The 13820-nt window shown below is 39.7% G+C and overlaps 1 protein-coding gene across 6 annotated transcripts in view; it reads right to left on the reverse strand.

Annotated features, from left to right (window-relative positions):
• Nucleotides 1–13820, reverse strand: part of KIAA1217 (KIAA1217 ortholog) — a 372206-nt gene that overhangs the window by 289241 nt on the left and 69145 nt on the right. For 2 of the 6 annotated variants that reach the window (XM_075492656.1, XM_075492655.1), the window contains 2 exons: nucleotides 10918–11136; nucleotides 9974–10094 (listed from right to left, as the gene is read on the reverse strand). The exons of the other annotated variants lie outside the window; for them this stretch is intronic. The gene's annotated coding sequence lies outside the window, so the exon portion shown is untranslated. The remainder of the gene's footprint in view (nucleotides 1–9973; nucleotides 10095–10917; nucleotides 11137–13820) is intronic. 6 annotated transcript variants of the gene reach the window in all.

Below are 13820 nucleotides of genomic sequence, written 5' to 3' on the forward strand. Positions count from 1 at the left end.
CTAGACATTCCTGACAGCTAGGATATATTAAACATTTTAAATTATTAAAACCTCCAGGCACCCTGCGGACAATCCATGCTGCCTCCATACCTCATAGGTCATACCCTTAAAATCCGTAACAAAGGCCAGTAACTTCTCAATGAAGATATTCCAAATATCCAATAAAAATGAAAGATTGTGGAATGGCATCCAGAATGCTCCTTGTCCTCAGGGAGGCAAGGTCAGCACAGGCCTTCCCTCGCTAAACACACTGTGCTTTCATAACTCTCATTTATGCAGACTATATGAAATCAGCCGCTTACTAGATTTAAAACCCACATTTCTTCTTAACCAAAAACATAAGCAGGGGAGAGACAGAAAAAGGTCTTAATAGTGAATGATAAAGGCACTCATAGACCGCAATTATGCAGGTTTTATTACTAAAATGCTCAAAGATTAAGAATTGAAATAACCCATTACACTACCAATATCAATTAAGTGTCCAAACTCAGTTTCTACATGCTACATGGATGCGCACACTCACAAAGTACACTGTCCTAGTTTCCCTAGGATGCCTGTATTCAGGGGATATCTATATTCACCTAAAGCAATGCAATGGGACTATTTTAAAGTGCAGGGCTTTAGACAATTTTTAATAAGATTACTCAGTCACAGCGTAACAAGGAATCGAAATAAAGGGAACTAGCAGCAAGCTGGAGCGTGGCCATGCACTTCAGGCATGAGGCTGTACATGCATGGCACGTACACATTTCTGTGTATTAAACCTAATTTATACAAGATCCTACCCATGCGAAGTAAATATATAAAATCCTTTAAGAATAACTTGCTGTAGTTTCCAGTGGATAAGACTGAGAAAGGCAAAGAGGTTTGCTCATCTAAGGTTCCCTTTCCCTCTTCCTTACAAACCAATGTAACTTGTACCTTGCCATGGCAGAAGTTTGCAGAAGACAAATTCAAAGGGAAACAAAAAGATGGAGGGAGAGAAAGGACAGCAATATGCAGCTAGTGCCTCACACTGGCACGAAGACAGCAGCCCCAGCTGGGCACCCCGAGACAGAATTAATGCTGGCTGTACCCCTCCACCATCCTCCCCCTCTGAAGGGCATGGCCATTCACAGAGGACAATCATGGGAGCAGGCACCAAAATATTTAACAAATGGCACCAGTTCTATCACAGTATCGCACAGGAGACTGAAAGCCACCGTGCAAGTTTGTCAGACTTTGTGCATCTCAGATGAACCGATACACAGAAAGGGGGAGGTGTGGTGTTCACATGTCACCAACACGCTGGGGAGAGGGGAAGGCAAAGATATTTCTAAAGACCAAGCCAGCAGCAACTGGTTAACACACATTTGCAGCATCAAGAACTAGAAGGTGGAAATAACAGTGATGCAAGGTTTGGCACTGAGCAAAAATTAGTTGCATGGCTCATGTAAGTAATGTGCATACACGCATACTTGCCATTTGTATCCCCACATGGTTTTGCATGATCGTCCTAGTTTCAAAACATTTCAGTCTTTACTGAAACTTTTCCATATTCTAGGCTATCCTTACACAAACTGTAAATTTGTACATGGCTTTGTGCCTTCCAAACTATTATTTTCACTAGCTTCCTGAATAATAAATCCATGCTTGCAGAAATTTATCATTTAACAAGTTGTTTATTAATGAGAGGTCATCAAGGTTGATTAGTTAAAAAAAATTCAGCAGTCCAGTTTAATTACATCAAGCACAGGGAACTGAAGTGGCCTGAATGCATGTAAAATACTCTGGGGGCTCATAAATACAGTGTAAGAAAATTCATAAAATGCTTAAATATTGGTACACATATGCTATGCACATTGAATCACACTACTATTACTTATGATTTGATAGTATCAATAAAATGATTTGCATTTTCTAAACATAAATAGACAAGCTCACCCTCAAAAAAAGCATATGCACATTGCCCAATAAAAAGGAGACAACAGAAGGAAAAAGCAGATGAGATAAATAAGCAGGGATGATGAGAAATCATTACATTACTTCACATTACATTACAAACATTACATCACATTACATTACAAACACTACATTACTTCATCACTGTTAGGTACTTTGATATTGCATAAATGCTATTTAATACATACAGTAGACTGGTCCATGAGCTGCCCTTTGATAACGAAGGTGAGGCCCCCTTTTCCCCCCATACCAAGACAACATGTGTTGGAAACATCTGGAGAAAAACTGTCAGACTCACCAGAGGGCTAAGACTAGGGAAGGCAGGATCCCAAACCACAGGAGCAGCGTGGTTTAAAGCATCAGTGCCCGATGGTACTAACGTCATCTACGTGATATTATCATGGCGTGCATGACACTGACAAAAGTATTCTTCAACCTTTTCTGGTGAAAAGTTGTCCTTAAACAGTACATAAATACTTCTGTGTAGAAAAACTGCTTGAGAAGCCAAAGAAATGGAGCCTACTTCAGCCTACTTGAAGGGTTTAAGAACCCAGATGACAGGACTTGGTGCTTATCTTTTAGCAAATTCTGGGAGAAAAGCACAGGGTGAAGGGATGGAAGAAAAGACCACAAACCAAAATCAGAGGCAGGAGGTAGTACTTCAAACACAGATTCCCCAAATCACTACAGCCCCGAACACCAAAGTGGTTGAGATATCAAAGTTCTGGGACTGGGAGAGACTGGTGCTCATATTGTTTTGGGGCATGGGGTAGAGGGGTTTCTACATATACACATTGTACAACCGGTACAGGATCCTGGACAAATATGAACTTCAAACCAGTTATTTTTAACTGGAATACTATACATGACTGCAGAGACAGGGACTGGGAAAGTCTTAAACCTACCCGATTCAAGATGAGCACCCACTAGGTGAGCACTTATTACCTCTACATCACAGCTGCTTATATTCCCCACACTCCCTGACAATACTTTTTTGAACAAGTACGCTAATAGAAAGCGTTAGGCTCCTCTCACCCTCAGTGAAGATGAGCGAGCACATCGTCGGCAGGCTGCTGTACATTTGCTATACAGAAATCTGCAGACTGGAGGGGGGAAGGAGGAGGAGCTGAAAACCACAGACTTAAAGCAATGGGGGAAAAGCAGATGTGAGCCTCTTGTGATGAAGGAAAGAGTAGTAAGAAGTTGCTTAAGACTGCACTAATTACTGCTGTGGTGGAGTGGCAGTCTCAGAACTGCTATTCAGATCTCAGTTTCCTGAGCAGCTTTACAGTAAAGATAAATATCTAGCGGTATAACTATAAAAATGAATGTCATAATTTTGTAGAAATTTGTTTTTTAAAGTTGTCTTAAAAGAATTTATTAAAAATGCATAAGAAACTCATTGAAAATGGGCAATATAACTGGTTTTGCAGCTAACTCCAATCTAGATTTCAGGTAGATGGGGTATTATCTGGCCTTTGCTTGTCTGATGGCTCCCTCTCACTGGAGCACATCAGAATCAATTGCATTATTTACACTCCCCAGTATGAATCAAATTCCAAAACGTCTTCTATAACAGAGATAAAAGAACAGAGCACAGACATCATCCATCACACAAGTGAAACACAATAAAGCTCCAACCCTAGGCAGGACATCTGTCTGCTGTGCTGCAACACGAAGCTTCCAAAGCCTCCAAAGTCTTTGAAGACTGATGTGGTAATTCAATTTGATGAAAAGGACCATATTTAATTTTTTACACAGTGTACAAAGTGAGTTTATATTTCAGTTTTGGTTTCTAAATGTTTAATCATGAAACATCTGAGTCAGCAAAACAAGGAGGACAGTTCTCTACAGCAACATGTTTTCTTTTTTGTTTTGCATAATATTTAATAAGGAGCACATTTATGAATCCCCTTTGCGGATTTCAGTCTCTTTGTGGAATTCAGACCAGAAGTGAGGTAGAAATTGAGAAAGGTTTTAACGCAAAGGGATGAGCCATTCAAAGGATTCCCAAATATTTTTTTTGCCCACAAAACCCACTTGATGGGCGGAACATCAAGCTGGGCAACACCTAAGACGACCCCCGCCTCCCCATCTGCAATGCAGGGCTGGCATAAAGGCACATACAAAAGCTTCAAAGGTTGCAAGGGGCAGCAGGCACATTAGGGGACATCTCGTCTTTGCATGTGTATGGGGACAGGAAGGGGGAAGGGAGGATGGCAACACGGATTTTCACTTCATACTCTTCCTTTACAAGCACAATGTAAAGAGATTACAAAAAGGTGTTTCTTTGGACCTTAAGTGCTATTTGGGAAGTGAGCAATACTTCAGATGGCTCCTCTTGTTGGCAAATAGTCCCACTACTTAATGAAAGGTCCCTTTTTATTACCGTAGGCCCAACAGATTACACAAAAAGATGGGCAAAAAATTTTAAGCAGGTTTTTCCTGATACAATTTTCTACAACATCACAGGCAAACAAAGGCGAGCCACAATATGAATTATTTTGGAAAAAAAGAATGATTTCTAACATAGTAACAACATCAGCCTCAGCCAGTTAAGCATTACCTTTAACAACACCTCATAAAACTGCATAACTTTAAAATCTCCCTTCTTAAATGCCAGAGAGCATACACTGCAATAAACATTGATGGCAGGGGTGTGTTGCTATAGCACAACATTTTTGGCTTGTCTCTTAATATCGTAAGAGTAGATGGCCACACTTCAACACAGCTTTCTGAAACTCTTCTCGTGATATTCCTTCAGAGATCTGTACCCTGGAAGGGATACAGGTAACTCATACTGAAATCTGGTGAATTTCCAGGCGGTAATAGTAGACATGCCACAAGGTCTCTATTATTGGAGAATTTAAATAGATAAAATGAAAGAAGATTAAGAAGGAAAGAAAAAAGAAGAGTAAATACGAAGCACAAAAGCATAAATTGGGATATACTCCTGGATAACGACAACAGACAATGAGAATTATGCTTTTTTAAGAAAAAGTGTAAACATTTTGTAATATTTTGTGTTTTTTCTTTGTGGCATATTGCACAGAGATCTCTAGTTGTGCTGAGATACAGGCTTCAGTTCAGAAAGCCTAACAGGTTCCTTCTTCCATGTCAACAGAGATTATGAACAACGCTGAACACAGGCGTGTTCGCCCCACGGGTTCCTAACTCCTGCGCCGTGCCAGCACGTCTGCCCGGGCTGCCTTAGGGGTGTGCTAACCAGGCGGAGAGCGACGTGCACGATGTAACAGTTTGTTTTGTCAGGTATTTAGTGTGGTGGCACCAGGAAATTTTTGGACTGCAGGTGTTTATTTCCTGCGGAAATAAACATATACAAATGTTTATTTGTGGAACATGTGCAAATACAGCCTAGAAGAGCAGTAAACTCCTGAGGTCAAAGAACTGTTTTAAAATTATCTACTACTAAAGTTTTTTTAAATTTAATTTTAAACCTATCTACTACTTAAATTTGACAGTGTCCCCTATGCACAATATAGTCCTCCTGAAAATGTGCTTCCTGAAAAATGTGCATCTTGAAAATGGTTATATTTATAAGCTTAAAAAATATATAATTAGTAACAATGCTAAAACCAGGAATGATTTAGAATTGTATCAAACCGCATTAAGAATGCTCTCAAAGTTTTATGCTATTGGTTTACACTTACAGCATCAAATGTACCCTTTCTGCTCTGCCAAGGAGCCTGAAGGGCACCAGATTTGTCTAAGAATACAGAAGCTAGCAAGTGAACTCATTTCTGCTGCACACAAGCTGTGCTGAAATGCTCTCGCTTGCTCTCTCTGCTACCCTCTAGTGAACAAGCAAAAATAAACTGCAAGATTCAAGTGCCTTTGCGTAAGGACAATGTTAATCAATTCAGTTTTCCAGTTTCAGCCTAAAATACAGACCTCTATCAATGCCACTTTTGGCAACTATTTTTCCTGACTTTGTAACTCCATAATTTGAGAAGTTTAAGACTGCAAACTGCATTAAAAAAAAAAAACCCAAACATTTTTATTGAGGAGGTGATTGGATTAGTTGACCTTAAGGTCTTTCTCTAAATTCAGGACCTTTCTCTTTTTCCTCCCAGTAATACACATTGTTTAGCGGTTTAAAGCTTTTTTTTTTTTTTTTAAATTGCTTTGAACCATGGTAAGTGTTTTGCTCACAACAAGGAACTACTTGTCTTCCTTTTAGAGGGAATGCTGGGGAGGGGGGATGCAGGGGAGAACTGAGCATTGGAGAAACTTAGAGAATTTGCGGTATTTTGGTATCCACTGCCAGATACAACAAATGGGTATTTCACTCTAACTACTTAAGAAAAGCAACATTCAGGACATATTGTGAAGGTTACCACACTATTACTGTTTGCTGTTCTTCTACACCACTTCTAGCTCCTTTCCTGACTCTTTCTGAGGATTAAACAGATGGTAAACAGAAGCTAATGCCAGTGTAACTCACCATCTGGCTAATAGATGCATTTTTGCATAGGCTCATTAGCATGCTTGTTCCATCCCAAATCCTCCATAACAGTTTCATCTCCATCTGTATCATCTTCATAACATAGTTAATAAATGCAAAATGCATATATGAAGTTGCAGTTCATGTGGAACATAATCACAGCTTTTAACTAACTAAAACATCAGCAGTGGGACTAGACCCGGCCCTCCTTAGCATCAGCTGCATTTGCTGTCTACTCCACTTTTTGATTGTTACTATTTTACTCTGCTTGAATATTTGCCTTTAATCTACCACTGGTTCATTGTTTGCCAGATACGCACTCTGTAAGAAAAAGCAACCGTTAACTTAATCTTTATTATCTTTATTTTACTTAGAGGGAAAGGCAAATCATCAAAAAAATTGCATTAAAACTTCAGCTTATTTGAGGTATAGCTTGGCTGGCTTTGCCAGTTATAATTACCTGAGGTGCCTAAAAGCAAGAGGAAGAATGACAGGGCTAATTTTAGTCTATTCAATAGCATTAGGGCAGTTTGTCAAGAACAGGGTTTTTTTCTCCTTTACTAATTCTGTCACCTTTTAATAATACTGGTCAGAAAGTTCAAAACTTGGGTTATTTAAGCTCAGCAAATTACTGCTCAGAATCAACAGTGGCACAACAGGCTAACAGACAGACAAACACAACGACAAATAAAATTGTGTGCAGGCCAGACTGGAAACAGGATTCACCAACAGTCAAGTGGAAGTCAAGAACACCAGCACTGTGCACTGCACCAATTCAGGATGCACTAGTCTCTCTCCTCGGGTGTTTGTGAATCATCAACTTTAAATGAAAATGGGAAACATTCACAGGAGGGAAAAATCTACTAATGTTCACTAGTATGTTATCTACGAGCATTTTAATATAATTACAGCAAGTAGTTAAGAGCATGAAACTGTTAGGCCAAATCCTGGGGGAAAGACAGCAAAACCAGTCGACCGAAGTCTGCACAGGAGGGGGATGCTTCAGCAGCACAAGCACCGCCTGCTCTGTGGCCAGCTGCTGCCCCACAAAGAAGCCGTGCTTCGGAGGTACAGCGTTTCAGCCACCCCAGGCTTAAGATTGGTCTGAATGGCTACTGAGGTTTGAAAGGAGAGGCAACCAGCAGGAGACAGACAAGGTTATCACTAAACTGAAACGAGCAGGGCATCAACGTTAGATCTTTGTTGGTTTAGGTAGCCATGTGACTTGGAGCTAATGGAAAGGGTAGCAAAGGGTAGAAAGAAAATGAGCGTGCAAAGCAGCAGTGATGGAGAAGAAAGAGGAAGCAAGAAAGAAGAGAAAATCAATAGAGAATGGAAATTGGTACAGATAAGGGAGAATCTGGAGATGCACCAAAAAAACGTTGGTTGCACAAGCCAACAAGAATAAAGCCTGATGTCTAGATACGCCCGATAATTTTCAGGAGATAACATTTCAAATACACCAAGGACATGCTGCAAACAACTTCTTTACCCAGATTCATCCAGATGCAAATACAGCCTACGACTAGTTTTCAGAGAGCCAAACTTACTTAGAAAATTTTCTTTGGCAACAATTCCAATATGGACAGCAACACAATTTAAGAATGTAACTACCCACCCGTCAGTGAGATTACAATTTAGGTAAAGGTCTGGTGGGTTTTGCCCCAATTTTATTTGGCAAGACTATCATTACTCTTATACTAGCACATTGACTTGAAAGCATAATGGTTTGGCTTAAGACTACTGAGTTACTACCATGAATTTAAGAACTCTGAAATATTTGGTTTTTAAAAATAAAATATAGAGAGAGTTATGCTGACTCTGAAGAGAGGTGGCTAATTTCAGATCTCTTTCCAAAAAGTGCTGAAGACCCTGAGTTTCAAGTGAAGGTATTTTTGTCATAGGTGCTTAGCACTGCATAAGCTTTGACCTGAGTCTTCTAAGTTTCAGAATTCCCATCTGATCTACTGGCAAGGTGCTTCAGTTTTCAAAGTGCTGTTCAAGGCAGCAATGCATTGCTTAATCCCACATTGGACAAATTCCACACTTCAGCAGCAAGCTCGGTTCCAAGCAGAATTTGCAATTGTCAGTCTCCAGTAAAAAAAAAGGATGGTATTTCTGGCCTCTTTTGTAATACCAACCATTTATGTTTCCACAGCTCTTTTCCAGTGCTTTGTGTTTCTACATCTGATCTGTGCCTCATGGCTATTGGTCTCATGCTGTTCTTCAGCAGAAAATGACAGGCAGCAGCATGAAAGGGATGGCTAAGAGTCCAAGGATCTATTTTTCTCAGCCCCAGACTGCAACTCTGTTTCAGCAAGCTCCTATTAATAATCATCGTCCCACACCTAACATGGCACTATTGGGACATAAGGCCCACTGTTGTGCCAGAGTCTCAGGCAGTACACAGAAAGCTCCCAAAGACAAAAAAAAACACAAAAAAACAAAAAAACCCAAAAAACCAAGAATTCTGCACACAAGACAATTAACTCCAAAAGAGTTAAGCTATCCAAAATAACTACTGTTTGGGCTTGCTGTCACGAATAGCGCACGTCTCTCAGCATTACTAATCTGGACCCGTTAAAGTATCCACCAAGTAAAGTGCTGGGATCGGGGCAGCACCTACAAAATAAGACTACTGAGTATAAATCCTTCCAATAGTTGATGATGTGCAGTTGGTGCTGGGGTGATGCACAATTCCAAGGTCTTCACTAGGGATCAAGAACTTTAAAATCAACAAGTTTAATCAATTGGCGTATGTCCACAAGACAAAATTCAAGAAGGGTGTGGCTTATATATGACATTATAGTTATATGGAACATTTTGACATGCCCATCCCAGGTGGGGATCAGAAAAATACAAGAGGATAATTACTACCTTATTAGAATATAATGTTATGACCTTATAGTCTGCACTTAGCCCAATAATACTAAAGATATAAAACAATCATCCACTTAATTATGTCAACACTTGAACAATACAGATAAGATGAAAGATTTTCTAGAACTGAGATTCATCTCTGTGGAAAATTCCACTTTTTTTTTTTCTAAAGCAACAACATTCCAAATCAGGATTAATAAAAGTGGTTTTTTGAGGCACAAAATGGAACAATTCAAAGGGATTTCAGGCAAATTAAAGCATTGTGTATGGTAAAACTGAAGTTTTTATTTCAGGTGATTTTAGCTTCAAGGTGCATACACTCAGAATAAAAAAGTCAATGCAATTATAGAAACATACCACCACCTTGCAACTGGTGTTTTCAGTGTAACAGGGCACTGCTTCTCTCTCCCTCCTCACTGCTCCCCCACCCACCAAAAAAAAAAAATCCAAAGCATCACTGAAATCTTCCAGCAGGGAAACATAATTTTGACCAAATGGCATTTTCCAGGAGAAAAATAGCATTAAAGATGAAAAAAACCTAACCATTGCTTTCTCCAAAGCTATTCCTATGGCAACACCAAGAAGTATGCCATACTGTTTGTCGGACAGCTCTATTACAACCTTCGGCTCCCCGTCTCCTACTTCAACAAATCCCCTGTTAGAGCAATCAGAAAGCATACTGCCTACCTTTGGTTTAGTTCATTCTCATCTTCCTGCTTCTGACTGGGGTAAAATTACTTAAGCCATCTGGAAACATTATGATTATCCATTTGCAGAGGGAAGTCTGGTGGTTCTTTCCATCTAACTCCTTCAAAATAGTATATGAACCATTATTGTTTCTCTGTTCAAGAATTCCAAATGTTTTTTTAGAATACAATAAGCCAAATTCAGAACCACTCTGGAGAGAAGACCTGCCAGAAGTAACACCCACAGACTGAAAAACATTCGCTGCCCACCAGGACTGGTGCAGAGTCCATCCTGAGCCAGCCCCGGGTATTGCCATCCAAAACTGGTGTGACAGCCCCTGCAGTAACCCAGCTTCTGTTGCTTGAAACCCTGAGCTCTGCTAGCTCATACCCTGAGCTCTCCTAGCTTGAAACCCTGAGCTAGCTCAAAAGCTCAGAAGTTACCAGCTACCGCAGAAGGAATAATCCCAATACTGCACTTCCTTCTCACCACGAGGCCATTATTATTCAGGTATTAGTACTGGAGCAGCAACAGCTTATCTGGTGCAGATAAACATCTAAATCTCTTCCGATTTAAAAAGGACAGTCTGTTAATGGATTTCTCAGTATAGCTCCTCCTGTATTTTAAGTAAGCCAGGAGAAAGTTTCTGTTCTCAGACTGGTGGGGGCTGGTGCAAAGCTGCACCTTTCCCTGGCAATATAAGCCTCCCACCCTGCACACCGCTATTACCCAGAGCCTTATATAGGAAATAAGAGGAGTTCTGGGTAGTTTTGTTGCATATCAACAATTTAAAGCATGCAGTAAACATCTTCACTCCACCACCTTTGCCTATGTTTATCAAGAAGAGTACCCAATTGTCTGAGATTGCTACCGACCACCGCTGCCATTTCAGAAGACAAAAATTACCTTAACCATAAATATGCTCAAACATGCCACGCACTTACCGTAACTTTTCAAATGTTACTCTTGGAGATATCCTAGGAGAAACCCGAAGAGAAACTCCACAGCTCTTATCAGCTAGAATTCAAAGGAGGGACAGAACAACAGGATGAAACATGCCCAGGCAGGTTAGGGGAGGAAGCGGAGACGCTCCTTCTTGCCTCACCGGGATGTAGCAACTTCCAGCGATTGCAGTCCAGCCCCTTCACCAAACTGGTTTGTGCCTTGGAGGGTATGTCAGGAAATTAAAGACACATCATATGCTTTTGTTGTGGCAACGTGCTCATATGTATTTTTAAGTAGTACATACGACCAGAAAACATACACTGTATGAGGTTTTTTGTTACACACATGTAAATAAAACGTCATGCATATGGAACTAAGAAACCTTTCTCTCCAGGCACTCAGCCTCCTGTAGGCCATAACTATGCACTGTTAATGCACAGACAATTTTTTCCTGAAACAATCATTAGAACGATACATATTCAAACCACCCGCAAAAAGAAAATTTAAGCTTAAATTAGGAGCAGAAAAATAAAAAGAACGTTTATATGGAGCGATAGAAAATTCTTTACAAGGAATCCACACACACAATTCCTTTAAATAAAAATTATCCCATCTCTTGATCTTCATGAATTGTTTATAACCACATTTGGTTAAATACAGATTTTAATTAGTATAAGTCAGTTGATTCAGAAATGGGAATTAGTATAAGACAATTGTGAAGACAGCTTTTTAGCTCAACAATAGTATCCTTGGATCATTAATTTAGTTTCAGAAACTAAGGAGGTAAACTCAGTTCCTACCTTACTGCATACAGCAAGATGTGAAAACCATTCTCCTGACCTCCACCAGGCCAGGATGCCACCCTGACCTCCTGCGCCACAGCTGCACTGACCGAAATCCTCATCCTTGCTCTTTTTTCCACATAAAATGGACTGAAAACATAGAGAAATTGAAAACACCACCCCCCAGGAAGGACGTCTGCAGGGGATCACTGCAATACAGCACTCTGCAGAACCGGGCTATGGCGAGTGATGGGGACGACCCAACCTTGTTGTGGCCAGAGACAAATCACAGATCACTTGGAAATCACCAGCAGCGTGTAGGGAGACTAATACTATTCAGATAATATTGAAAAATCTGTGCAGATTATATTGGCACCAGACAGCCCTAACAGCCCTCCCTCCCCTGGTCTGTGACTTCTTACTGTGTCTCTTCACCATGTAATACACCTCACTTATGAGGTTCAAAGGGAACTTTTGGAGGGTAACAGAAAAGGTTCCAAGTGACAGAGCCACGTGCACCGATCTGTGCTTCTTTATGTGCTCTTGTGCTCCTGAAGCTCCATACAGCTCTACCCAGGCACTCCTCTACGTAGAGATCAGCCCCCTTTTCTTCTTTAAGATTGGTTCCTAGTATGCAACACAATCAGCCCAAAATCCAGAATTGGCAAAATCCATCATCTGTGCAATTCCACTCGGAGAGGGTCCTGCAAGCATCATCCACCACTTATTCCTGCCGACACTGTACATCTCTGTTCCTTCCCTCCTCCTAAATAGGAAAGGAATTAAGCCTTTGGAAAATAGCAAGTGATTTATATGCATTATTAATACCTCTCAATGTAACAGTATTCAATATGTTACTCTTTGTTGCTTCACATCAAATCACAGTCTCTCAGTTTTCAGGGGAATATTTGCCTGCTCACTGTGTGAAGCCAAATACTAGCCAAAAATTTAAAGCCAAAGAAATTTCTGCTCATTCCTTGACTAAAATTAATTATGTTTTTATAAGCTTAGAGTCTGGTGGATCACAGGTATTTTGGAATGAACTGTAATATCAAAATTCATTATAGGCTACATTTTGCATGTGGCACTGGCAAATTCTATGTACAATTTCTATCATCAATGATAAGGATTAGTAAAAATTCTTCTATTCAAGCAAGAAAAAGCTCACACACACTCCCCCTCACAATATTTCTCATAAATGCAGTCAGGTTACTTATACCATTATGTATTATCATATAAAACTATGAGAGGTGTATAGACTGTTGTTCTTCACCAAGTATTGTTTGCCAAAGCGGACATTCATTTTTCTGTTGCATAATTAATTTATGGTTAGATATAGGTATCTACAGGCAAAACCTATACCTAAACAGAATAGGGTATCAGCTACAGATTTCATATTACTACCATTAAGAATTCAGTGAGGAACTAAAATCACACAATGATGAAAGGACTTTCCCAAGGTTATGCAGGAAGTGCCTGGCAGAAATGGGAATCAAACCTTAAATCACCAGAGCCCGCTTATGCACAAAAATCAAACTTCCCCTCTCTTGAATTTGGAAAGAAAAATTTAAATCAAACTGCTGTCCTAATCCACCAGAAACATATAATTGTATACTGCATAAATTATTACTCATTTGCTTACAGCCATATGTCTATTTTACGAATATTTACAGCTTATTCCGTATATTAATCATCATACATAATTTTATTCAGAGTTGTGGTATACTAACACCCTTCTCTAAAACTAGTCCAAATTTTTTTTACATTTTAAAGTACTTCTTTCAAAACCTCTATTCAAAATTTATCTGAAATTTTCTCCATCCTTTCAAAACTCAAACATACTGGCCTCTAACTGTATAAAGTCCAAGTCTAGTATCAATGCCTGGTTTATTTCAGCTCTGTGTGCCCTGCTTTCAAACAAAAAGCCTCTAATGAGATTAAAAGGAAAAAAAATAAATCAACTAAATAGAACAACTCACTTGGGCATCTTAGAAGATCATTTCATATCCATGTAAAAAGTTTGCCTGGGACTTACAGCTCTAATACTGAGGAAATAACATATTGGCCACAAGAGCCTGTGGTTTACTTTGGCCATAGGTTAATGGAAAAAGCAGAACAAT

The sequence above is a fragment of the Mycteria americana genome, chromosome 2, assembly GCF_035582795.1.
Source record: "Mycteria americana isolate JAX WOST 10 ecotype Jacksonville Zoo and Gardens chromosome 2, USCA_MyAme_1.0, whole genome shotgun sequence".
NCBI classification, from domain to species: Eukaryota; Metazoa; Chordata; class Aves; order Ciconiiformes; family Ciconiidae; genus Mycteria; species Mycteria americana.